Source organism: Podarcis bocagei (genome assembly GCF_964188305.1).
Source record: "Podarcis bocagei genome assembly, chromosome: 3".
In the NCBI taxonomy this organism is placed as follows: Eukaryota; Metazoa; Chordata; class Lepidosauria; order Squamata; family Lacertidae; genus Podarcis; species Podarcis bocagei.
The window spans coordinates 47,631,454-47,656,064 of NC_138127.1; the positions used below are offsets into that span (position 1 = coordinate 47,631,454).

The 24,611-nt window shown below is 41.6% G+C and overlaps 1 long non-coding RNA gene across 1 annotated transcript in view; it reads left to right on the forward strand.

The window, feature by feature from the left end:
- The window catches only part of LOC308583704, a 137,755-nt gene that overhangs the window by 93,557 nt on the left and 19,587 nt on the right, over positions 1-24,611 (forward strand). The gene's annotated exons all lie outside the window — the stretch shown is intronic.

The window sequence follows — 24,611 nt, forward strand, 5'->3', positions numbered from 1 at the left end:
CCCCTCAAAATAAACCACGAGGTTCCTTCTCCATTGTCTGAAACTACAGGAAAAACTATAGGCTCACATACAGGTATGCACAATACAGTTTCAAAGTGAAACAGTACGTTCTTGCGACATTGACTAAAGAAAACACATCCTAGTTCATTTTACAGTTTTGATCTGCTCTTGACTTTCCGTGTGACCCTAGAATTCTCTGCATCGCATCACTCAGTCATAACTTTAACTTCCAACACTGGCTAAAAACACTGAAAGGTGGTAGTGGAAGCAGAATGCTGGACTAGATGGGCTTTTGTTCTGATTCAGCAGGCTTCTTACCATGTTTTTAAGATTCCAGCAAAAGAGACCAGTGTCTGTTTTGGAGATGCTTGAAATATTAGAGTCCAAAACAAGGAGCGGGGAACTTCTTGTTCTCAGGCCAGATGTGTTTAACTCTACCCTCCCTGTCTGAAGCTCCACCCTTAAAAAAAAAAATTCCCTCGTGAAACAGCTAGGCTTTAAAAAAACGGTTTGGATTTGCTGCAATGGGAAATTTAATGATGTCAAGTCTAATTGCAGCATCGAGGGGAGGGATGTCATAGCTCCGTGTGCTCTTGAAATTAAAAAGGTGCTTTAAGTGTTCACGCATTGCTTACATCAACTCTCTTGTGAGAACCAGCAGAACTTGAGGTTGCTTGGGACCGTACTATCTCAGACAGAACAAGAGAGTTGCGTGACCTGGTTTTATTGCTATGTCAGCGTACAGCTATAAACACATACTTGCAAAGCTTGTTTTTCCTCATAGCTCCAGTGAGCAGGGTCTCTACAGCCAAAAATTCCAGAGCCTGTCCCCTTAAAGGTAAAGGGACCCCTGACCATTAGGTCCAGTCATGACCGACTCTGGGGTTGTGGTGCTCATCTCGCTTTACTGGCTGAGGGAGCCGGCATACAGCTTCCGGGTCATGTGGCCAGCATGACTAAGCCGCTTCTGGTGAACCAGAGCAGCGCACGGAAACGCCGTTTACCTTCCCACCAGAGCAGTACCTATATATCTACTTGCACTTTGACGTGCTTTCGAACTGCTAGGTTGGCAGGAGCATGGACCGAGCAACGGAAGCTCACCCCGTCACGGGGATTCGAACCGCCGACCTTCTGATCAGCAAGTCCTAGGCTCTGTGGTTTAACTTACAGCGCCACCCGTGTCCCTTTTCCTGTCCCCTTACTGGCTCATAAACTCTGGAAGGTTAGCCACAAAGGAATGTGACCCTGTGGCTGGGAAATTTTCCCCATCCAGGTCTGAAAGATGTTTTCCTGTATGAAATTCTGCTCTGTATTACTGGTGCAATATGCAAAAACAATAGTAACTTTTGTACATTTATGCTTTTATCAGGGAACTAGAAATAACTATGCTTATAAACACATTCATAAATGACTGAGCATAACAAGGACACTGTGGTGCTTCATTTGTTTGAAGTGAATGCTTTGGTTTTTTTCTAAGTCACCGCAGCACAGGAAATACTGACCTCATAGTAAAAAAGTGTTAACCTCACCTATTTCACTTTCCCAGTGGTTTTAACAGTTATAATAAATGCCTACTCCAATTTCAGATTACATCCCTTACTGCGGGGGAGGCCTCCAGATGTTTCCATGCCACAGCGAAACTGGAGTCCAACAACATCTGGAGTGGGAGATCCTAGCAGGATGATTTGGTAGAAATTGTGAATATACTATAAATAATTTTAAATTTTGAAGTAAGATTCAATGTAGCATGAGTGGTTATAGGCTCGTACAATGTGGCTCCTTCCTCTCCCCCCCTGCAGTCCCCCAAAATCCAGAGTAGATTTTGAGTCCAGGTGATGATCTGTAAGGAGAAGAGAAATGGAAAGACCTGTTGCACATGTGTATTTCCATTGTGCAAGTGGGTGGATATTGAATGTGTCCCTTCAGCTCCAGGATAAAATAACTATGCTGCTCAACACTGCCTTGCCCCCATGACTGAGAGAGCCCACGCCATATGCTATGCTGACGTCATGCGCACACACCACTCAATGTGATAATGTCTCTCGCACACGCCACGCAACGGGCTGCTGTGGAATTTTGAGGGGCCCGCCCCCTTGAAAATTTGGAAGCCATCAGACCCCCGCCCCCAGGTGGTGCCCCTGTTGCTGCTGCATTGACTCATGCTTCCCCAGTATTGCTGTAGTATTACTATTGTGCTACAGTGCATGAAAAGTGGGACACGAACAGTTTCCTGGGACATTTAGAGACCACTTAGAGATGACTGTGATCAAGCAGTATACAAATTGCTGACGTACGTAAATAAATAAATACATTTGTGGCATGAAAAGTTACAGGATTTCAGCAGGAAGTTGGCATACACCAGCTGGTGACAAAGCAGGCCAGAAGCTTTTGCAGGGGCAAACAGTATTGAAATTGGGATTGTGTATAACCGCTCCAATACCATCATGAGCACAAATAATCATGAATGCATAACAAATAGGATGTCTGGAGGAGTCCTAAATGTTGCAATCAGTTCCCCAGTGTACTGAGCTCCACAGGCAGAACCATTCAGGGGCAGTTAATTAATGCAAATCCCCATGTGTCTCTCCATAAGGAGAGCAGGGAGGATTATCATACTGTCATGTACACTAGCAATTTGTGTGCAAACTGCTCAGTGGAAGATTCCCCTGCCAAAATGGACTGCCAGGCTTCAAGCCACTGCCAATTTTGTGAAAGGCATAGAGGAAATAAGGTGTCTGGAATTAGTTACACCACTCTCAAATATGAATGTGCTTGGTGCTTTCAAGATGGCTCTTTGTTGATGCATGTTTGGCCCTGATCCATCAAGAGGCATTGCCTGTGCAGCCCCCAAGTACCGAGTGTGGGCCCACCCAAATAGCCCAGCAAGATAATGCAAAACTAACAATAAAATAAGTCTAAGGGTAGACAATTAACATTAAAAAGACAGTTACAGATAGGTAGCCGTGTTGGTCTGCTATAGTCAAAATAAAAAAATTCCTTCCAGTAGCACCTTAAAGACCAACTAAGTTAGTTCTTGGTATGAGCTCATACCAAGAACTAACTTAGTTGGTCTTTAAGGTGCTACTGGAAGGATTTTTTTTATTAAAAAGACAGCTACTTTTTAGAAGTTGGACCCAAAACAAAATATTGCAGTGTGGAGTGTTCCTGTTCAAGCAGGGTTCCTGCTAGCCAGCCATACCCTTTCTTAGGATATTCCTAGGATATTCCACTCCATTTCCCATCTTCTCAGTTCTCCCAAACCCATCTCTCAGCATTTAGCAGTCACTGGGCAAGCCTAGACCTCATTGACCTCATGGATTCTTGCCGCATTTAGAGGCTGCTTTCCTAAAGGTTCTTTTTGTGTACTTGGGGATGGTTTCCCCAAACCTACTGTTGCCTCCCCCGTGCATAAGTAGTGTTATTTTAGCTAGAGAAGGACCCACAGCGAATGAGTTCACTATTACCAAGCAGCATCTTGTGTGTGTGTGTGCAGCATCAAATCTTGTTTCCATATGCAGATTGCCCTCACCCTATCAGAGTGTCTACAAGCATACAGAGAGGATTTCTGAATATAAGTTAAATCATATAATCATTTTTTTGTTGGGTTGAGGTTTACTTTGTAAATCTGTTCATTTTCTAAGGTACTGTACTTACTTAGGAAATCCACTTGGAGTCACTCTAACACAGCAACCAGCTCGAGTCTGACTTTTCACCAGATATCTGTAATGCATAACATGAAGACCTTGCCAAAAAAGTATGGTCTCCATGCTGATAATGTCTACAAATCTGCATACATTCATTTGATGTCATGAAATGTTTAACTGGAAATTACACAGAAAAGAGAAACACTCATATTTTATGATTAGTAATGAAACCAAGCCACATTAGTCAGTACTTATCTCCCCCCCCCCAACCCCAACCCCAAAACTGTAAGGCTATTTTTAATTATTTTGGCAGGCTTTTATGGGAATTTGAAGGTCATATGCTGTTTTCTTGTTATCGATATATATCGTAATATGGAATTAGTGCTTATTTTTGATACTGTGTTTTGGTTATCTTGATAGATTTTATTATTTTGGAAATCAATTTGCAAGTCAGGCAAATTATGAGTAATGGTGTGGCATCATAGAAATTATCTGCTTTTCAGCTCAAATTATTTATGTGTCTACTCAGAATTAAGACCCATTGAATTAACTTCCAAACAAGTGGGTCTGTATCTAAAGCTGTAATGCTATTCCCATTTACCTGGAAGTAAACCCGGGTGAACTCAGTGGGCTTACTTCTGAGTAGGCATGCAGAGGTGTGCACTGTTGTTGAGAGATGAAATCCCCCAGGCACTGGCTTTCTTATTGGATGCATGAACAGTGGTGCTATTTCTTTGCTTGTGGTGTATCATTCAGTTGAAGCAGTTGATAACATAACAAATATGAAACATTTTGCAATATTCTCATTTTCAGAAATGTTCAGTATAAAAATATTAGATAATAAGTCTTAAGGTACCTGATAAAAAGCAGTATTTCCTGTTGTGATGTTTTACATGTGGCATTTAGTGTTTTGATGGAATTTTTAAGCATGAGGCATGGCTAGGTGGGAGAAGGAGTTTTAACTTGGGGGTATAAAGAATGAGAGTAAATCTTTGTGTTGGATCTCATATCTCAATCCTAGCTGACTCTGATGTCTTCCAGAGCAGCTTTCTAAACTTCTTTTTTTGTAATATTATAGCTAGACCAATGATTTAATGTTCAATTTTTAAATATATATTTTATGTGATTGCAGGTGGAATTCATTTTCTCTCACATACCGGGAAACTTTGAAAAACCATATAGTTATAGGACTTTCCTTATAGGGAATTAGATTATATTCACCTGATCCAGCAGCTGGGCTAAACAACCCTATCCCCAAAGAAAATCCATATCCTTGTTGCCGAAGGATGCGGAGAGGAATTGATATATGTGCTGTGAAAAGATTGCCAGTTTGAGTTATTAAAACAAAACAAAACAAAAAACAAAACAAAACAAAACAAAACAAAACAAAACAAAACAGGCACTACAGTGCTGGAGATGGAGAGCACAGATCCCAGAGCTATTTCCAGAGGAGGGAACATCCATCCATTCATTGAAAAGTTAGGGCAGGCTGCAAGAGCAGGCATAACTTTTTCAGGCTTTGTTTTTCTTTATAAAACATTGCATGACTGCTCCTGCATTGGAATGGTGCAGTGGCGGGTGTGTAGCCTCGAAAGAAGCCAAATTTAAAATAAAATCTTTACAAAATGGGATGATGTCACAAGTGTGTTGCTTATCACAGTGATGTTAGTAGGTGCCACTAGCCAGGAAGTGCTCATAACACCCATATAATCACATTCCCCCAAACAGTAAAACTGCATTTTTTCACATTGGCAGATTCTTCTTGTTTGAGACCTGGGAAAATGTGATTGCTGAACCACAGAACACTTCCTTGAGAGAAAGGCTTTTGAATCTCCCCTCCCAAATTACTCAGTTAATCAAGTAGCAACTGTACATTAATTATACAACGAAAAGAGTGTTTGCAAAAGCCCTAACGTATCTACTCCAAAAGTTGTAGAAGCATGCCCTACCCTGAGATGTCTGAAACAAAATATAGATTTGAAACAGAGGTAGTTGAAGCATTGAGGAGCTACCAAATTGATTGAATACTGGTAGTTTTATCTCTGCATTTTGTCAGTAATAGTTATTGGTGTTGATAGAATATAAATAAATGGATATTATAATAGTTTTTTATTGCAGGATGGGAAGATCACATACTGTATAGTAAATCAAGTATTTACTATATGTTCTGGTCAAGAACACTGTAAGAAAATGAGTAAACTGTTATGTGTCCACTTTGATCAGCCTGGCTTTGATGATTTCAAAAGCAAAGCCCTCTATGTTTCTTTCTTTTGTTTCTATCTTAAATATAGGCAGTGAGCAATATAATACTTGATGAGTTCATGAGAAATTTTCCCTATGCAAAAAAATAATACTTCCAGTACTCTGCTTGCTGTTTTTTCTTTCACTTTTCATTCTGCCATTTTAAAATAAAATATAATCTATACCATGTTACTGCATTCAACCGTGTTACTTGCATTTTAAACAAATGCATTCTGATGTTGACATTAAGATCTCAAGTTGCACTTTTCTAAATATAACTCTATATTTATATTCCACTGAATCTTAAAATGGGAAGAAAGTTACATCCAGCCACTTTTGTGACCTACTGGAGTAATATTGAACTAATTTATAATGTTAAGCAACCCTGCTCTTTTCTGCAATGTGAAATGCCTTTAATTTTTTTTAAAAAAAATTGGCAGCCTGTGGGATAACTAGCACCCTAAATAAAATTTCAACTTTTTGTGATGTTTATGAAATTATCCTTAAACTAGTATTGAACGGTACCGAAAAGCTATACAAAAGATTGAATGTTCTGATGTTGATGAGGCATGAACTTTGTGTATAAATTTAAACTGAAAAATGATTGCAGTAACATCATTCAAAGGAACATTTAATGGCTATTAAAAAAACCCCTAACAGTGGAACTGGCAAAATGAAAGACAATTCAGACATAATGCTTGGCAGTACATTTTGGTGATAATAGACCCACAGAAATCAATGTGTCTACCCTGAGTAGGACTTAGTAGATTATAAGCCATTTTGAATTTCTCCTTTGGAACACAGGAAGCTGCTGTATGCTGAGTCAGATCATTGGCCTATCTAGTTTAATATTGTCTGCACTGACTGACAGCAGCCCACCAGGGTTTAAGGCAGCAAGACTTTCACATCCTACTGGATATTCTGAGGATTGAACCTGGGAACTTCTGTCTGTCAAGTTGATGCTCTACCATTGAACTACAGCCCCTCCCTGAGATGTAGAGTATATTTTTGGTTTGCGGGTACATACAAATAAATTATGCACAACAAACTGTTTTTGCACTGTTTTCCCTTTATACTTTTTTCCCAGTTGTCCAAGCAAGGCGTGCTTAATTTGATGCATGTGAATTTATTATTATTATTATTATTATTATTATTATTATTATTATTATTATTATTTGCTTTTTCTGGTATCTGAAAAGTTTTAATGAGAGAAAGTAAAGGATTTAAATCAAATGGATATAATCTGAATCTTGAGGAACTTAGTTACTTTGATAGCAAAGGCAGGCAGCCTGTTACAAATATTTAAGTTGCTAGGGCCAGGGAAACGTTTCTTGAATTAGAATCCATGAGCTAAAAGTCCTGACTTCCTATGGCCAAGGCTGAGGAATCTTCTTGGGAAGCTAATGAAATTTCATGCACTATCTCTGTTGCCTAATCAGCTAAGCAGCATTCGTGTTTCAACACCTAAAACAGGAGGAAGAAGTTATCCTGAAACATAACTATGTGCTCAGTGTTCAAGCTGAGCTAGCTGTGAAGGGATTCCATGGTCACTTGATGACATTTTAAGTAAGGGATGGGGGGCACAAGCTAATTCATTCTCACTGTCTTCTTCCTGGCTCGCTCGGTCCAGGCTCCTTTCAGCCTTATTCATGAGCTGATCAGTGGGAGAAGAGAGGAAGAAAAACTTATTTGCATTATATCTTTGCATTTAAAAGCTATAAATTACGGGAAACTATAAATGTTCCTCCTTAGTAAATGTTACTGCTCATAAAAGCCGCGTTTGCATCTGTGCCCTTATTGAAATTTCTCCTGGCTCCAAAATAGATGCAACAACATTATTAAAACTTATGGATTCTAATAGCATATAGAAGGACGGTCTTTTGTCTCCAGCCTTCTCCTTGATGTATTGTCGTCCCCTGGCATGAGATCAGGCAGACCTTAAATTAGTGGGCCTAGAAATGCTGCAGGAAATCAGATTGGACTGCTTGTAAAACAACAACAAAAAGTCCTGCTCTGGTTTTGCAAGCAGAATCAAGGTGAGGTGAACTGCCCACCTTGAGGAGGCTGCTACCCAATTCTGCTTCCAGCATCCTGATGATGTCAAAGAAGGATCATGGCAGGGAAACAGCAGCACTGCCCCTTTGCCGCCAGGACACTCTGTTCACACTGACCAGCAAGACTAGCAGTTCCTATCCACTTGGCAGATATGAACACTGAAGTTATTTTTTTCTATTAGTTCTTATGGGGTATGTGAAAAAAGAACTACGGGAGTGAAATTAGAGGGTGGGGGCTCAAAGTCACTCTACTGTGAATGCTGCAGTGGGGTGGCTTTCAATGCCCACCTCCCAGTTTGCAACCATTGAGTGGGATACACCTAAGGAGTCCCATCAGCAGCCCTGTGCAAGGATTTCTTGGTTGCACAGCAGGGCTTTCCTCCCTCTTCCCACCCATGTGTCCCCCACCAGTTTTAAGTGTACCTAGCCCAAAACAGTCAAAATAAGGAAGCTGTCAGGGCTGTTGGTGAGTGATTAGTTGGCCAACTGATCCGCCAGTTCACCAGCCAGCCAGGAAGCTCAGCTAGTACATAACTAACAAGTTTCTCAGTTTGAGAACCTAAGAGGATCATCAATGTGATGAGTTCTGGCTTGCCTGAAGGTGTGACTCATCTCCCTTCCCTCCCACCCCCATGGCCAGCAAGGCCAAGCAGGGGACTGAGGGCAGCAGGAGGGCTGGCATGCACTATGCTGCCACCACCTCTTCCACACCATTGGTGGCCTCAGCAGGGAAGCCATGGCCTGAGGTGACTGGAGGTGGCCACCTGGCCTAGAACTCTGCCCAGGCGGGTGGCAGCAAGGTCCTCATGGTGCTGCATCCATGACTGAAGGAGCAGCAAAGGCGTACCAGGGAACAGGTTGCTGCACCAGGGTCACAGAGACAGGAAGCAAGGGAAGCCTGTGTGCTCAACCAACAACACTGACACATCTCCACAGGGCCCTGGGGGCCTCGGCACCCACAAATATTTTTTACCTCTGCCCCTGGCCCCGCTGTCACACACCCCACCACACTCTGCTACTACCCAGTCTTTGCCCCCTACTGCTGTGCTCCGCTGTCACCCAACCTTTGCCCCCCATCCACTGTCCACTGTCACCCAGCCTTCACTGCCACCCCCACCTGGGCTCCCCCACGCTGACACCTTACCTCTGGTGCTCAGGTGCCCTGGCGATGATTGGACTGGGGCCTGCACTTGAACTGCAGGGCCTCTGTTGGGGCCCACTGCAGCCACGGACGAAGGCCACATGGCGTACAGAGGCCCCATGGCAGAGGAGCAGGCACAACCGTGGTGCTGGAGCACATGTGCATGCGCCACTGGGCAGCCATGGTGCAGGGCCCAAGTCGGCACTGCTGACTAGGAATACACCAAATCTACTGCCCCTCGCAGCTCTCCCCAGTGTGTTTCCTCAGAAATACTAATAGTAGGGCTGGCACTACTTAGTCTTTATCTTAAGCCAAAGAGTTTTTGGTCTTTTGGGACAGCTTTCACCCTTTGCCTACACTACTTGTAATTAAAATGTGTACTCTCAGTATAAGCAAGCAGGAGTTAGTGAAACTGATCATTCAAGTATCTGTTTGGAAGGGATAACCACTCATGTGAATGGTTTCAAAATTTACTTTTTTCTCACCACAGTTCAGTTTCAGTGCTTCCAGGTGGAGATGTAATACTGTAAATTAGTTGTTCAGATATCATGAACAGCAGGTTTTATAATTTATTGATTTTTCCTAGAAGGGGAAATTTAATCTGGATTAAATTGGGAGGAGAAGGGAAAATATGGCAGACATTCTGTTGCCAACAATATTGTATGAAAACTGAGAAAATGTGCATGCATGAGGAGCACCTATCCCACAATAAACCCCCACCTGGAAGTACCACATGAGGTGGTATCCGTGAGGTAATTTGAAAGGTCTTAGCAAAATGGCAGTCCAGTTGATATATGCTGAGTGTCACTTCCTGAAATTTCTTATTATTTTGTATTATTATAAGTACCTCTCCGCTCCAAAGCTTCAAGCTTCCCCTTCAAGGGAGAAATTTTAATTGTTGAAATGTAGAGTTGTCTGCTGTCTTTCATTCTTTCTGAGGGGTCTTCCCCTGGAACAAAGATAGTATTTGGTTGAATAGTAACATTCATATGAGAACTCTCAGGACAACAGAACTTTGGGCATCCAAGCATGAAATGAAATTTCAAGGGTTAGGCAGGACAAGAAAGTTATTCTGCTACTGGTGTTTTTTCATGCCTCTTAAAAATAAGGGGTCATTTCCTACAACCCTATTGGGTTTTTTGGTGACTATATTTTCATACATGATTGAACTATGTACGGCTTGAAACAGCTTTCTCTGTGCTCCTATTTAGGTCCGCTTTCGTATTCAGAATGATGTGGGGGCTCCTGAAAAAGATTTTTTAGTGTGGGAAGAATTCTACCCTGTTGTGCAGACTTTACCATGATGGTGGAAAATCTACACCAATATGGCACTCTCGAGGGGGGAGGGGGTAGAACACCAAGGTGGGCGTGGGAGTGTTTCTGATAGGGTTGCCATACATCCAGAATTTCCCAGACATAGCTGGGATTCAGAAACCGTGTCCGGGCAGAAATTGCTGTAATGTCCCGGAAAATCCAGACATATGGCAACCCATGTCGGAAGTGTAGAATTTGGCGAATGTCCTTTTAAAAAGCTCAAAAACCTTTGTGTCTGGATTTTCCCTTTTTGAAATATGGCCACCCTACCTAGTATGTTCTGATTTCCAATCGTACTTTTAAAGCCCACTTATTAGGCCAACAACAACCCTTCCAAGAAGAATATAAGGGAACTAGGGATATAGCAATAGAAAGGAAGGAAGATCTAGCCTCATTAAGGAAAGGGGAGAAAATCAGTTCTGTTTGCATTTCTTGCGAACCAACCAAACATTTGAAAAACACGTATAACTGGGGGAAGTTATTTAATGGAAATAGCATGCAAAAATGTATTTTCTTTGTTTGTTTACAAAAATTCTTGTATACCACAATTTCATTAAAAAATATATCCGAACAGTATACAACATGGGTAGGCAAACCAAGGCCTGGGGCCCAGATCCGGCCCAATCGCCTTCTAAATCTGGTCTGCAGATGGTCCGGGAATCAATGTGTTTTTACATTAGTGGAATGTGTCCTTTTGTTTAAAATGCATCTCTGGGTTATTTGTGGGGCATAGGAATTCATTCATTCTCCCCCCCCAAAAAAAACATAGTCCGGCCCCCCACAAGGTCTGAGGGACAGTGGACTGGCCCCCTGCTGAAAAAGTTTGCTGACCCCTGATATACAACAAATATAAATACAATAAAAACCACATAAAACCCAAAATCGCAGATATCTAAATCACAGCTAAGCACCGCAGAAATACATTTTTTCTTAAATTGACAGCATAGGAAAGTTTCCAGCAAACATTTAGAAGTTAATGCAGAAGAAGCCTGCTGAATCTCAACTGGAAGAAGATTTTACATGATTGGACTGATAACATGGAAGGCTTGGTTTCATGTTTATATCAGATGAGTTTCATTAACATGGGAGGTAACTTACAATGCTGCTACAGATGATCTCAGCGATCAAATGGGGGTATAAGGATTCAGGCGCTTCCTGAAAAATTGATTGCTGAAATCTGCAGGTTAGTGAAAAACTGCCTACAAAAATGTGTATATTGGGAGACATTTCAACTAAAATGTTGATGGCTTCTCATGAGAACTTTTAAAAATGATCAGACTGCTTTGAAAATGTGGATAAATGAATTCAGGTGGGAAAAAAGAAGACAACAAGAGAAATCAAATTTGACAGTTTTGTCCATCGTTATTTCAAATGATTAAAATTCAGGCTATGTGTTAGAATAAGGTTGCCATATTTCAAAAAGTAAAAGCCAGGACACCTCAAAAATTGTTGAGTTAGTTGTTTTGTTTTGTTTTTTTACAAAAATGTGATTTTTCAATTGACTTGCCTAAGATCCAGGACAAAGCGCCACCTTTTGGAAATTCCTCCCGGACATCAATTCTGCCTTTGAAATCCTGGTAATGTCCCAGAAAATCTGGACGTATGGCAGCCCTGTGTTAGGGTGAATTGTATGCATGGTCAAAATAAGCCAGTATTCCCCTAGAGAACTGATTACTCAACTGAAACAAAATTTGTGCTTGGAAGTGATTGAAAGTGTTGGACATGGGCCAATAAATGGAAGGTGTATCCCAATAAGACATAGGTGTTATTTGTTCTGAATTATTGGGCCTGAGAGGTAGGGAAATGGCATGTTATGGGCAGAGTTGCACTCCCTTAGAAGGAGCAGGCCTGTAGCTTGGGAATACTCTTGTTGGCCTCTGTGGCTAGAAGTACCTATTTCACCAGCTATAACCTTTGGGATAGAGATGGCTTTGCAGCTGTACTCCATGCTCTGGTAATGACCAGACTGGATTACAGCAACAAGCTCTATGTGGAACTGCCCTTGACGATAACTCATAGTTCATTTCTGATCTTTCCAGTTGTGATTTGGAAGACTGTCTGAATTTATCAGTTAAAGAAAGATAGATAATGAATAAGACATCGAGTATTTAAACCACAGGCATTCCATTTCAAAATGAAAATAGATAGCCTACCCATCCTGCAATGTATTAGCTGAAAGCTCAAGGCGAGACAATACCTAAACTCTGGCTTGTTATATCTTAACCTTAAATCCCAAATAAAATAGACTGAAAACCCCCCCCAAACAAACAAAGAATAAATAATGTGGCAGGTGCTTTTAAAAAGAAAACATATGATTTCACTGGCAGCCTGGGAAGCATATCTCTTGTATTAGCAACTTCTGTGTTGAGAGCATTAGTGGCTCAGGCAACCTTTGATTAAAACATGAAGCAGCAGCAGCAGCAGCAGCAGCTCCTTGCCAGCCCTTTCCTGACCAAGGGGGAGAGACCAACCCCTATAGCTGTTCATGAGAAGCGCCACTCTCTCGGCAGGGAGAATGAAATGGGCCAAGCCCGCAGTTCACAGCTCCTTTGTTAATGGCATCCAGCCTCTGGCCTTGGGAACTGACTGACGGCAGTTTGCAAATGTATGTGCTTGGCTGGGAGCCTGCCGTTCCCTTTGTCCCGGCAGTGTAGGGGGTCTAATAGGGAAGCCGGAGCGTGTCATCCCTGACCGCCAGAGCTTCCAAGCAGTAACATGATGGGCAACCTTTCAGACAATATCCAACATGAACATTCAAGGCTTGATCTATTCTTCTTCTAGACACTGGGAGTGACTGATTCCTCAGGCCAATTTCCAGGCCTTATTGCCTGAGAGGAGCTCCAGAGACTGAATGAGGGCCCTTGCCTTGCCCTTTAAAGAGATAACCTGTGGAACAGAAAAGGATGACATTCGCAATGTAATTTCAATGATTGATTGGCACCAGAAAATTAGTTAAGTATACCTATGTGGAGATAAGCAGAGATATAGTTTAGTGGAGCCCCCCCCCCCGTGATAATGTAATCTCTAACAGGCTAACAGGTGCTGGAGGAGACTCTTGAGAGTCCCACGGACTGCAAGAAGATCAAACCTATCCATTCTGAAGTAAATCAGCCCTGAGTGCTCACTGGAAGACAGACCCTGAAGCTGAGGCTCCAATACTTTGGCCACCTCATGAGAAGAGAAGACTCCCTGGAAAAGACCCCGATGCTGGGAAAGACTGAGGGCACAAGGAGAAGGGGACAACAGAGGACGAGATGGTTGGACAGTGTTCTCAAAGCTACCAGCATGAGTTTGACCAAACTGCGGGAGGCAGTGGAAGACAGGAGTTCCTGGAGTGTTCTGGTCCATGGGGTCATGAAGAGTTGGACATGACTAAATGACTAAACAACAATAACAACAACAGGCTTGAAGGAGGATGGGACAGCAGAACTGATAATAGCAAAAGTTGAAAGCCGAAGACTTTTTTCAACACAGCGAATCACAGTCCCTGAAAATAATAACAGATAGACAGTCCCAACTATTTCTGAGGGTATTTAAGTTACTTTAGTTACCAAAAGTATAAATTGTGATATAAAATGTAACATTTTGATGGATCATTACTGACAAAGGAAAAATATTTAGGATTAAAAACAAGCATTTCTTCTGGAGTGGCCTTGAGGAGTAAGGGAAGGGTAACCGGTTTGGAACTTATCTTTTAGCTGATAGAGCATTACCTGATGCTTTTACTTGATATGTGTGATGTTCAGATATCTTGATTTGTGCTTTCCCTTCACAGTTGCTAAGCAAGTTGTTTTAGAACAGTGTGGACAATTCCTCAGTTACTGTGAACTGTAACCAAATCTCAGTTGCATGGGGGAAGTAATTTCTGAAACATGCCCAAGTTGACAGGTGCAACCTCTTGGAGAAAACTCATGACAGTACTTTTCTCTGCATGGTTGCATGGGCAACTGCACACTCAGGGAATTAAGACCTGGCACTTCATAGTGCATGCATTCTGTTAGCTATGTTTAAAGCTCCTTAAACTTTGTTACTGCATTTGTGTGGCTGAGCTTAAAATCCTGAAAACAGAAGTGATGTCATTCAAATATCACAAAATGTCAAAATGTATATGAAATGCACAGTTTCCTGTTCCAAATTCTGGGTGTGTTCTGATATACACAAACAGTAGTTCACAGTTGGTTTGGACCACTGATGCACATTGGGAATATATTGCAGAGCTGCTCCCATTGTGGAAGCAAAGCAGGAATCCATTATGCACATCTGCGCATATCTGAATTCCAATGTGCATAAGAAGCCCTTTGATCATGCTGCATGTACATGTAGTAAAAGGCTATGTTACTGACGGGTGCATCATTAAATTGAACTTTGGGCACACGTAGATAGCACCTTGTCACTTAAACAAACACCTTGGTTAACAATTCAGTGAGTGGTTTAATTCTGCATTATTCTTAACCTTTCACAAAGTGCAAATTATTGCATTCTTTCACAGGCAAACTCAAAAGTAAAATATGAAACTATAGAGGTACCGTGTTCAGTCGCAAGAGTTTCTCAGTGTTGCTCTTAACGAAAAGAAAGTGACTAGTTAACTCGGCTTTGACCAAAGATTGCTAACTATTTATTTAAACATTTATTATCCGTTCCATTCTGAGGGTAAAGAATGAGTTTGAACTATAAAAGCTGAGCCTGCAGGAAGCCCCATCAGTCTCTCCACACTTCTGCTGTCATCCCTATTGTACAGGAAACATTATTCAAATGGCAGGCTCCAAACTCCCAGGTAACTGGGGACAGCAGGATATCAAGTATATTCTTCATCAACCTTTTTGTTGTGATGGGAAGAAATGAACTCACTTCACTTTCATCTTGCTGTGTTCTTGCATCACCCAGTAGGTGAATTGGCCTTGGCCAAACTCTTTGATAAAACACTGCCCTTTGCAGTCATAAATTTTCCATCTCTCAGACAAGGGTGGTGGTGGTTGTTCCTTTCTATATATATATATATCCACTAAAAGATGTGAAATTACAAACAAAACAGCTGTTTGCTTAAACCCTTGCTCTTCTTTAGGTGACATGAAACAACAGCCATGGGAACCCTAGTAGTGGGGTACATTTTACTGCCTAAAACTTAGAACTGATGAACAATATTAAGTGGCAGTTGTCATTGCCATCTAAAACAAGAACTTTATTTTCTAGGACTAATAACACACATTTAAATAGAACTTTACAAAGCACTTTCAGACCTCCCAAGTGTCTGTAGTTTCTAGGGACAGTCCCAGATTTTACAGAAGCTGTCCCATTTCCTGATTTGATCCTGCTTTTCTTTAGGACGTCCCTATTTTCATCAGAAGGACGCAGGTGGTGCTGTGGGTTAAACAACAGAGCCTAGGACTTGCCAATCAGAAGGTTGGTGGTTCGAATCCATGTGACGGGGTGAGCTCCCGTTGCTCGGTCCCTGCTCCTGCCTATCTAGCAGTTTGAAAGCACGTCAAAGTGAAATCAAGGCTTTGGTTGTACTCATGCTTATTTATAAATTAATGGAACATGCTTCAAATGTATTTATTTACTCAAGTTATTTATTAGTCACTTTTCAGGGCCAATCTCTCACAAAGCAACATGCAGAAAGAAATCAAACAATAGAATCTCAGGGAGAGCATGAAACACTGAGTGGAAGCAGTCAAATAGATGCATGAAAACTAATTAGATCACCGAAATTCTCATACAGAATGGCAATGGTAAAAAGTTTTAAAGGCCTTTTTCAAAGCCAGGGGTGGGTAGTGGCGAGGTCAGAGCACTGGCGGAGGAAGAGGAGTGCGGGGGGAGTGCACTGCCCACGGCAGCATGTTCCCAGTTGGGTGCCATCGCGGCTGTCCCCCCAGCCTGCACTGGTGCCACGCCCCCGCAGGCGGTGTGCCACGCCTTCAGGATGCACGCTGTGCCCCTGCGGGTGCCACGCCATGCTTGCTCTCTGCCCCCCGGTGGCGGAGCGTGAAGCTCCGCCACTAGGTCAGAGATGCTTGTGGGATTTGGGCATACAGTGGTACCTTGGGTTACAGACACTTCAGGTTACAGATTCCGCTAACCCAGAAATAGTACCTCGGGTTAAGAACTTTGCTTCAGGATGAGAACAGAAATTGTGCAGCGGCAGTGGCGGTGGGAGGCCCCATTAGCTAAAGTGGTACCTCAGGTTAAGAACAGTTTCAGGTTAAAAACAGACCTCCAGACCGAATTAAGTTCTTAACCCGAGGGACCACTTGTAATGACAAGAGCACTAGATTTAGACACAATGTTGCACCAGCTCTTCATCATTAGGCTTTATAGCAGCTTCTTGTTATACAGTTGAATTTTATCCTGGATGCAATCATGAAAACTAAGCAGCTTAAGACCCATTGAAGGCATACAAACACCTTTCTGTTATAAGCAAATGGTATTAGATAGGAGTATTTCATTGGAACTTCACTGATGTAAACTATGTGTGAGATAAGAATCAAGCCCAGTGTTTCAAAATAGGGAAGAGCAAAGAGTAAATTAATGTAATTAGTTCAATATAAACATTTGGATGGGCTAGCTGGCCCATGCCTTCATGCAGTAACTTGTCATTTGTGTGTGAGCTGAGTAATATTCCAGGGCTTGATTGACAGGATAACCAGGCTGTTAGTAGTACCTGAGAAAGGTGTCTCCAGCCACACCTCTTAAAAACTGAGGATGGTCTTCAAAAGGAGACCAACCTTCGACCTGCAGCCATCATTTTGGCCATCAGGTCAACAGTTGTTTCCCAGAACATCAGCAATTGTCTTTCTCCTTATGTCAGGAAGCTCTTGAAACATTATACAAGGATAATTAAGTGGTGAATAAGGGTCAGCCTGGACAAATAAATCAATGGAATAGTTTGAACACAGACTGGTTGAGCAAAAACAAGGAATTCCGCCATGCCTGTTACCGCTGCTCTTGATGTTAACTGACTTTGTTAACACTGCATCCGAAGGCGGCAAGTGAGAAAGCTTTGTGAGGAATCAAAAGCTGAGCAAAGAGACATGGGCTTTAATTGTTCAGCTTTATTTCTGAAATAAAGACATGCAGGGCATCAATTTAGCTGACTTTAATGGAGCACAAAACTGGAGCCATTCTTTAGAATGCTAATTGAGTTAGAAGGGTTGTTTTTTTTAATGCCTCTCAGAGAACAAGGATGCAAAATTGCCCTTACCATAATCAAGTGTAAACTTGTGGGGGATGTGGGCAATGAAGACAGTGTACAGGATATGATAAACCTAGGACTAGGTTGGAAAATATTGTTTTACAAATTCACCAGATGGTCTGCTTGTCTTAATGCTTTCATGTTCAAACACTATAGAAATCAAGGCCATTAACTTAGGCAAAGAATTCTGTTGTACACAAGGGGCAGCAAAACAACACTTTAATATACGTGTATGTGTTTTTAAAAAAAACACCGAAGAGGCCAACATTTACTTCAATATCAAAGTCTTCCTAAGAGCAAAAAATGCTTTTGAAATATAGTACTTGTGTACACACACACATCCCTGCATTTTACATAGACATCAGTGAAAGATAAAATATGTTACAGGTGATAAAAGACTGCTTTGCTTAAATTGCATAGATGCAATTTAGGTGTGGGTATTATTTTCTGCACCTCTAGTTTTGGAGGCATCCTCCCTTCTCAGTGGAAACTGGGAAAACTACAATAATTTACTCCTCTGTTCATTGTACTGGAGTTTTTAGCTCCTGCCCATTTCATTTCTCTTTAATGTTCTCTTGTAACTACTATTTGGATTGTTAATAGGCTAAATCAGAGGTGGCTACTTTGTGGCTTTCTAGTCCCAATTTGGCCTAGGAAGCTGTCCCCGCCAATCATACCCAGCTGCCCCATACCTGACCTTATATGTGAACATTTAAACTGTCGCAGATAGGTAGCCGTGTTGGTCTGCCATAGTCAAAATAAAAAAAATTCCTTCCAGTAGCACCTTAAGAACTAACTTAGTTGGTCTTTAAGGTGCTACTGGAAGGAAATTTTTTTATTTAAACTGTCGGTTCTTCTAAAACACTCTTCTAGTTTCGAGAACTGATTATTGCAAAACCATTTCACTCCATTAGCTTGTTGATTTTCTTCAGCCTGTAATATGTCTCAAACTTTTGTTTGAAAGGCATTTCCCCACCCCCACCCCGTCTCTTTTTTTTATATTTCCTTTCCAAATACTTTCAGAGTAGCGGAGAACACAGAGGTGGCAAGTCAGTAAGAGAAGTTGGAGATGAATGGTCTCCTCCCTCTATTCCTTCTCCTCAGCCTGCAGTGAATAAGCACAGTTCCCTAATCGTTAACATTCAGTTGTTGAACATCTACAACTATAAAAGACTTTCTCCATGCTAAATCATTCCTCCTTTCAACAAATTACATTTTGGTTAAACAGTTACTTTTTTTAAAAAAAAGCTCTATTATTATTATTGTAACCATTATCAGTATTATAATCGTGTGATGATAATGGCAATAATCATTGTTGTGATATTAATTTACTGTACATTCAGTAACCTATGACAAGTCCGATCCATTCAGCATAACATAATAATAACAATGTTATTGCAAATTAAACTATTTTTCTCTTTTGATCATGCTACATATATTTTCTATAAACTGAACAAATAGTAATTTTTAGAAACGTCTTAGAAAACTCATTAAAGATGCGTGACATATAGTGATTGCAGCAAATGCTTCATTAATCTAGATCAGACAAAATCATACAAAGAGATAAAGTAATAATACTAATGCTGATGGCTGTTATCTGGCTTGGCATGGTTATTTTTCTGCAGTGGTTAAAGTGTGTTTGGCTATATCTTTTTTCTCCCCTTTCTTTTCTTCTTCTTGTCCTTTATAAATGTTTAGTTGGGTCAGTATGCTGCAAATTTATTATTCAAGGGTTGCAACTTGCTGCTTCACATTCCAAGTGAGCTAGAATGCTATCATAAGAATGTGTAAGTATGTGCAAGAAATGAAATGATGTGAATATAAAACATTTAAAATAATTATACGCAAGATATTATATGATACATAGACTTCCCCCTCACTGATGAATGTGTAAAATATCTATGAGAAACATATCTATGCATCCTCATAAATTACTAGTGTTTGCTAAGATAGGTGTAATGGATTATGTTGAAAGATGAAGAGAGCTTATATACCATAACCAATCAGCTTTTTTCTTAAAGGTCAGGACATTCTGTCTGGGTCCACTTGAGTTTTTGATTCTGCCTTTGCACTATTCATGGGCACAATGTAACTGTCAGTCTCAACAACAGCCTCCAGATCTGCTGGCTCCACTGCTCACAGGGTAACACACAATATTTCACATCCACAAAACAATTCAGCGTCTGCATAGGCAAACCATATGATTGCCATGGGGAGCAATATTGACACACCCTACCGAGCTCTCTTAAGGAGACACTTAAAAGAGCTGGACTTAAAAAAAGAAGAAAGACTACGGCCTTGCCATTCTTCTCTATTACTAAGTTACCAAATAGCATTTTAATGTTTGGTCTTCATAGGATGAAGTCTAATGCAAATGTCCCCATCTCCCACGCTCCCCCCCCCCGCAACCCACCCTGTTTCTCATTTTACTGGTTGGTGACAGTTTTACTGCTTTACAAAATGTCCCAGGTCAGTAAGAAGGTAGCTTGATAGATATTAAGCAGAGTTCAGCAGCACGGCTGATAGCCTGTTTAGATTCCCCCAAGTGAGTGTTTATCATTGTGTATATATTATTCATTTCTGTTTCTAAGATAAATCCAAAGAGTGGCATGAATTTATATGCATATGAGACTGTACTGGCTGCCTTTAGGAGACTTCAGCACCAAAGTACTGTCTCACTTCTTAAGGCATATCAGGGCAGGTTGAGTTGCACACAGAGATAACTTGTGATATGAGAAGCGTGAAAGAATTCAGTGTCAGGTGCTACCCCCAGCCCTGCCCAAAATCTGTTTTCAAATATGTAGGACAAGGCAGTGCCGCAGAGTGTGGGGTTGGAATGATGAGCCTGAGGGCTGGTTTACTCACCCAAGGGCATAGCTCGATCTCTCATCTCTTGGTTACTCAGTATATGGTAGCTCTCAACCAAAATATGTGAACTGTCCCCTCTGAAAAGATGACAAAGTTTTCACTGTGGTGATGAATGTGCGATAGGTCATACACACATCTAAGAAATCATTTGGTGGGGCACCCAGCTTAACAAGTGCAGGGAGCACATGCATTTCTACCCACACCAACTTAAAGGGCTTTAAAAGGACAACATGGAGGACAGGACTACACAAAGCTACTAGAGGCAGTAGCAGACCTTGGTGTCTCAAATTTCAGTTGCGCATGTGCAATACCCAAATCTGCCCCCACTCCCAGTTCTTGCCTTCCATTGGATGCCATAGTTGCGGTGCCCTAGAAGCTTCATGCCCAGTCATGCTCCCCTAGATGCAACCTGGCTAGAATATTGGAGCAGCAGGCCTTTGAATTTCAGATGGTAGGGAACACCAGTGGGAGTGGGGAGTAGACAGATCTTTTTTGTGCTGAAAGGTTTTGTCTTAGGATCAATTGCTCGCCGGAGGACACTATCCTTTGCCAGTGTTAAAGTAAGATTAAGCTGCCTGTCTTACCCGCTTTTGTAAATGGAGTGGGGGTGAGAGGGGAAGTTGCCATCTTGTCCACCTCAGATGTCAAAATATTTTGGACCAGCCCTGTAACAGTTACTGGTGGAGTGAACCAGTCTTGAGTAACAGTTTACCTACCCAGGTAAACTACCCAGGTAAATTCAAGATATATAGTTGCTTTAATGCAGAAATGAAAACACATGTATGCTCCAGTTTTTGCTTCTACAGATGTCAGCAGATGTGCAGGCTCACAAATGCCAGCTCAGAAATTAGCAGTATTAGTCATAAGGAGAGTTTACAGTTTATTTATCTGCAAACAGCGATGAATTTCCTTGTGAAATATTGACTAACCCATGGCAAAAGATTCTGCATAAACACAACTCCGACTGCAAATACATACATTCTCTTAGCAGATCATAAATATACATGATGGGGTGGTTTTTTTTGTCAGAAGCAATAGGCTCAAATTTATCCTCCAAGATGGGAAAGCTTATGCGTTCTGCTGTCCATATCAAGCACATGTCAGGCCACACAACTCTGAAGTGCAGCACTGCTTGTTTGATAGACAAGACATTACAGGCATTTGTGAGGCTAAAGGCTGCCTTTGTCACATCTGACGAGCAATAAAGAGAGAAAGGTTGAGAAGCTCCTAAGATGATTTCATTCCATGCTGACTGACAGTAATTTTAAATACACTCTTTTCCTTTTGTTATCTGTACTAGATGGAGAACTAGATGTAATATATGTAGGTATGTCTCCTCTGAAGATGTTACGGAATATGGAGAGTATATTGGGTTACCTCAGTATATCTGAAAAAGTAGAATAAAAGGCCACAGTAGAAATGATGGCTGTCATACATGCACATAGACAGTAGGGTTTTTTAATGTATTGAAAAGCAGCTCTGATGAGTCAGAGCAGAAGATATGCATGGTGCTTGAGAAGCTTTCAGAAGCTGTTTCTGATAAGATATGGATGGGCAGGGGGGGAGGAAGGGGGTACAGTGGGTGTGGGTCGCCCCCGGTGTCATCACTGAGGGGGTGACAAAATGCCAGACGGCACTCACCGCGGGGCCTGCAGCATGCCTGAGCCACACGTCTCTCCTGGGAGAGACCCAAACGGTCCGCAGAAATCAGGCACTATACAGGCACCTGCACCTTAGCCCGGTAGATCTAAGAGAAACTTCAAATCAGGTAACACAATTGTGTGTGTGTGCACGTTCACAGAGCAGAGAGTGGGGAATGCTCTTTCCTTCCTCTGTGTCACTAACACAAATAGTAAGAGAAACTTCAGCAACTGTTTTATAGTTCTAAAAATTTGGGAGATTGAGTCTGGACTTGAATGCCGAATTGTGTCATGTCTCTTTTGACCCGCCAGAGCTAGTTTTAAAGTCGTACTTTGGGTGACGTGTGATATACTTAGGATCTGTGCATCATGCTAAAATTTCATGCAGGTGCTTATCCCACTCAAAGTACAACTTTGATTAAAGGCTTTATTACCAGCTGCTCAATCTTCTCAGTGGAGAGGTTATGCTAAGTAATAGATCTCATCACTGAATGTGTAAACTTATGTCTCAGGTCAATGGATAGAACAAACACCATTAGATGTTCTGCTGTACAGTGGTACATCAGGTTGAGAACTTAATTCATTCTGGAGGTCCGTTCTTAACCTGAAACTGCTCTTAACCTGAGGTACCACTTTAGCTAATAGCCCCCCCCCCCCGCTGCTGCTGCTGCTGCGCCGTCGATGCACAATTTCTGTTCTCATCCTGAAGCAAAGTTCTTAACCCAAGGTCCTATTTCTGGGTTAGTGGAGTTTGTAACCTGAAGCATCTGTAACCTGAAGCGTCTGTAACCCAAGGTACCACTGTAGTTTAAAAACCAACAAAACTGTTGCAAGAAAAGAAATGCTTTATTAAAAATTGTGGTCTCTCTCCTCTAGAAAGCTCCTTGTCTTAACCTTGCATGTCCAAATCTCCTCTTTATTTGATTATTCTGGAAATGTGGGTGTTTTAAATGCACAACTCACTTGTGAATGTGACAGACACATGTGAACAACACAAACATGGTCATAAGGGAGTTTCAGTTGCCGGCAGCTTTCCACTGAGGATATAGAAGGCAGCAGACGCATTCAGACTGCATTCACGTATTATGAGGAATGCACTTAAGAGCGTTAGGTTTCAGAAAGTACTAACCGTAAAAATCCAGTGAAAAGCATTTGTTATTGTTGTGTGTCAGGCATTATTTAATGTTTCACTGGGTTAAAAAACAAACAGTTCCATCAAGCAAATGGGCTGGGGGAGGTGCCGTCTGCTATTATCCGTTCGCATTGACTCCTCTGTCATATATGGGAGAAAGCAAAAGAGAAGTTAAATTTAGAACACAGAACTGTACACGAAAGAATTTCTCCCTGGGGTGTTTCTACAATAGGCTACAGAGTACCATTCTCGTGCTCTAACAGATGCCCAACAGAGAAGTTCCAGGCCCTAAACCTCACTTCAGTCTCTTGTGTTAATGAGGACTCTTGATGCAGTTTAAGGTACACTGGTGAGCAGCTTTAAATCAGAGCGCATCCTGCTCCAGGAAACTTTACAATGGATGCTGAGGCCAGTCTGTTAGCATTCCAGATGTGGCGCCTGTACCTTGCCTATGACCAGCATTCATTTCTGCACTCCACAGCTGGTCCATGTAAATGTGCCATATTGCAGCCCATCTGCTCAGAGAGTGCACAGTGGCACATCTCTCTCTGACAGTGGACCATTTTATTGAACACTATAAATATTGAAATTCATAGGCATGAAGCAGCAGATTTTTAATGTTACTTAGAGAGACATTTGAGCCACAACCTTTGGCAGAAGCATACACTGTTACTATCTCAGTACACTGCGCACCATTTGGTTCAGACTCATGAACAACTTTTCCAGGGATTTCATGGCTCTCCAATCCCAGGTAAAATGGAGTACAGACCCTGAGGGATGATATTTAGTGTGAATGTCACCCTGCATACAATGCGCTTTTGGGATATGGACTTTCCAGCCCTGTGCTGCGTTAAACCATATGTTAATGTTTTTATACTCAGAAAAGATTAGATTGGGGACCAATAAGGTTTCAAAACTACAAATAATAGGCTAACCATTATGAAATGTGAGATATTCCTTTGCCTGCTTCCCCCCATACTCACCCCCCGCCCTCCCACTTCCCAAAGTCTCTGCAGTTTTTCTTTATTTTTAAATGGCAAATCTGCATTTTGCTACAGGAAAACATCTTATCCATATTTTATAAGTTAATATGTGCACATTTTGTGATAAAGAATAAACATCCCCATTAATTTGAAATTGCTGGCAACTGATCTGGAACAGGAACAAATGCACACTGCTTTGCAAATTGTCTGTCAAGCAGCTTCTGGAAAATGTGCATTTAGATGGCAATGCCTATGCTGACATTTATGTTGCTATCTGTTGTAGATTTCCTCTTTTGCAGTCTCCAAGTAAAGCTGCGATTAGATGCAAATTTACCAAGGAGTAAATGTCACTGGTTTTAGTTGGGGTTACTTCTGAGTAAACACACATTTTACCCAACTGCTTTC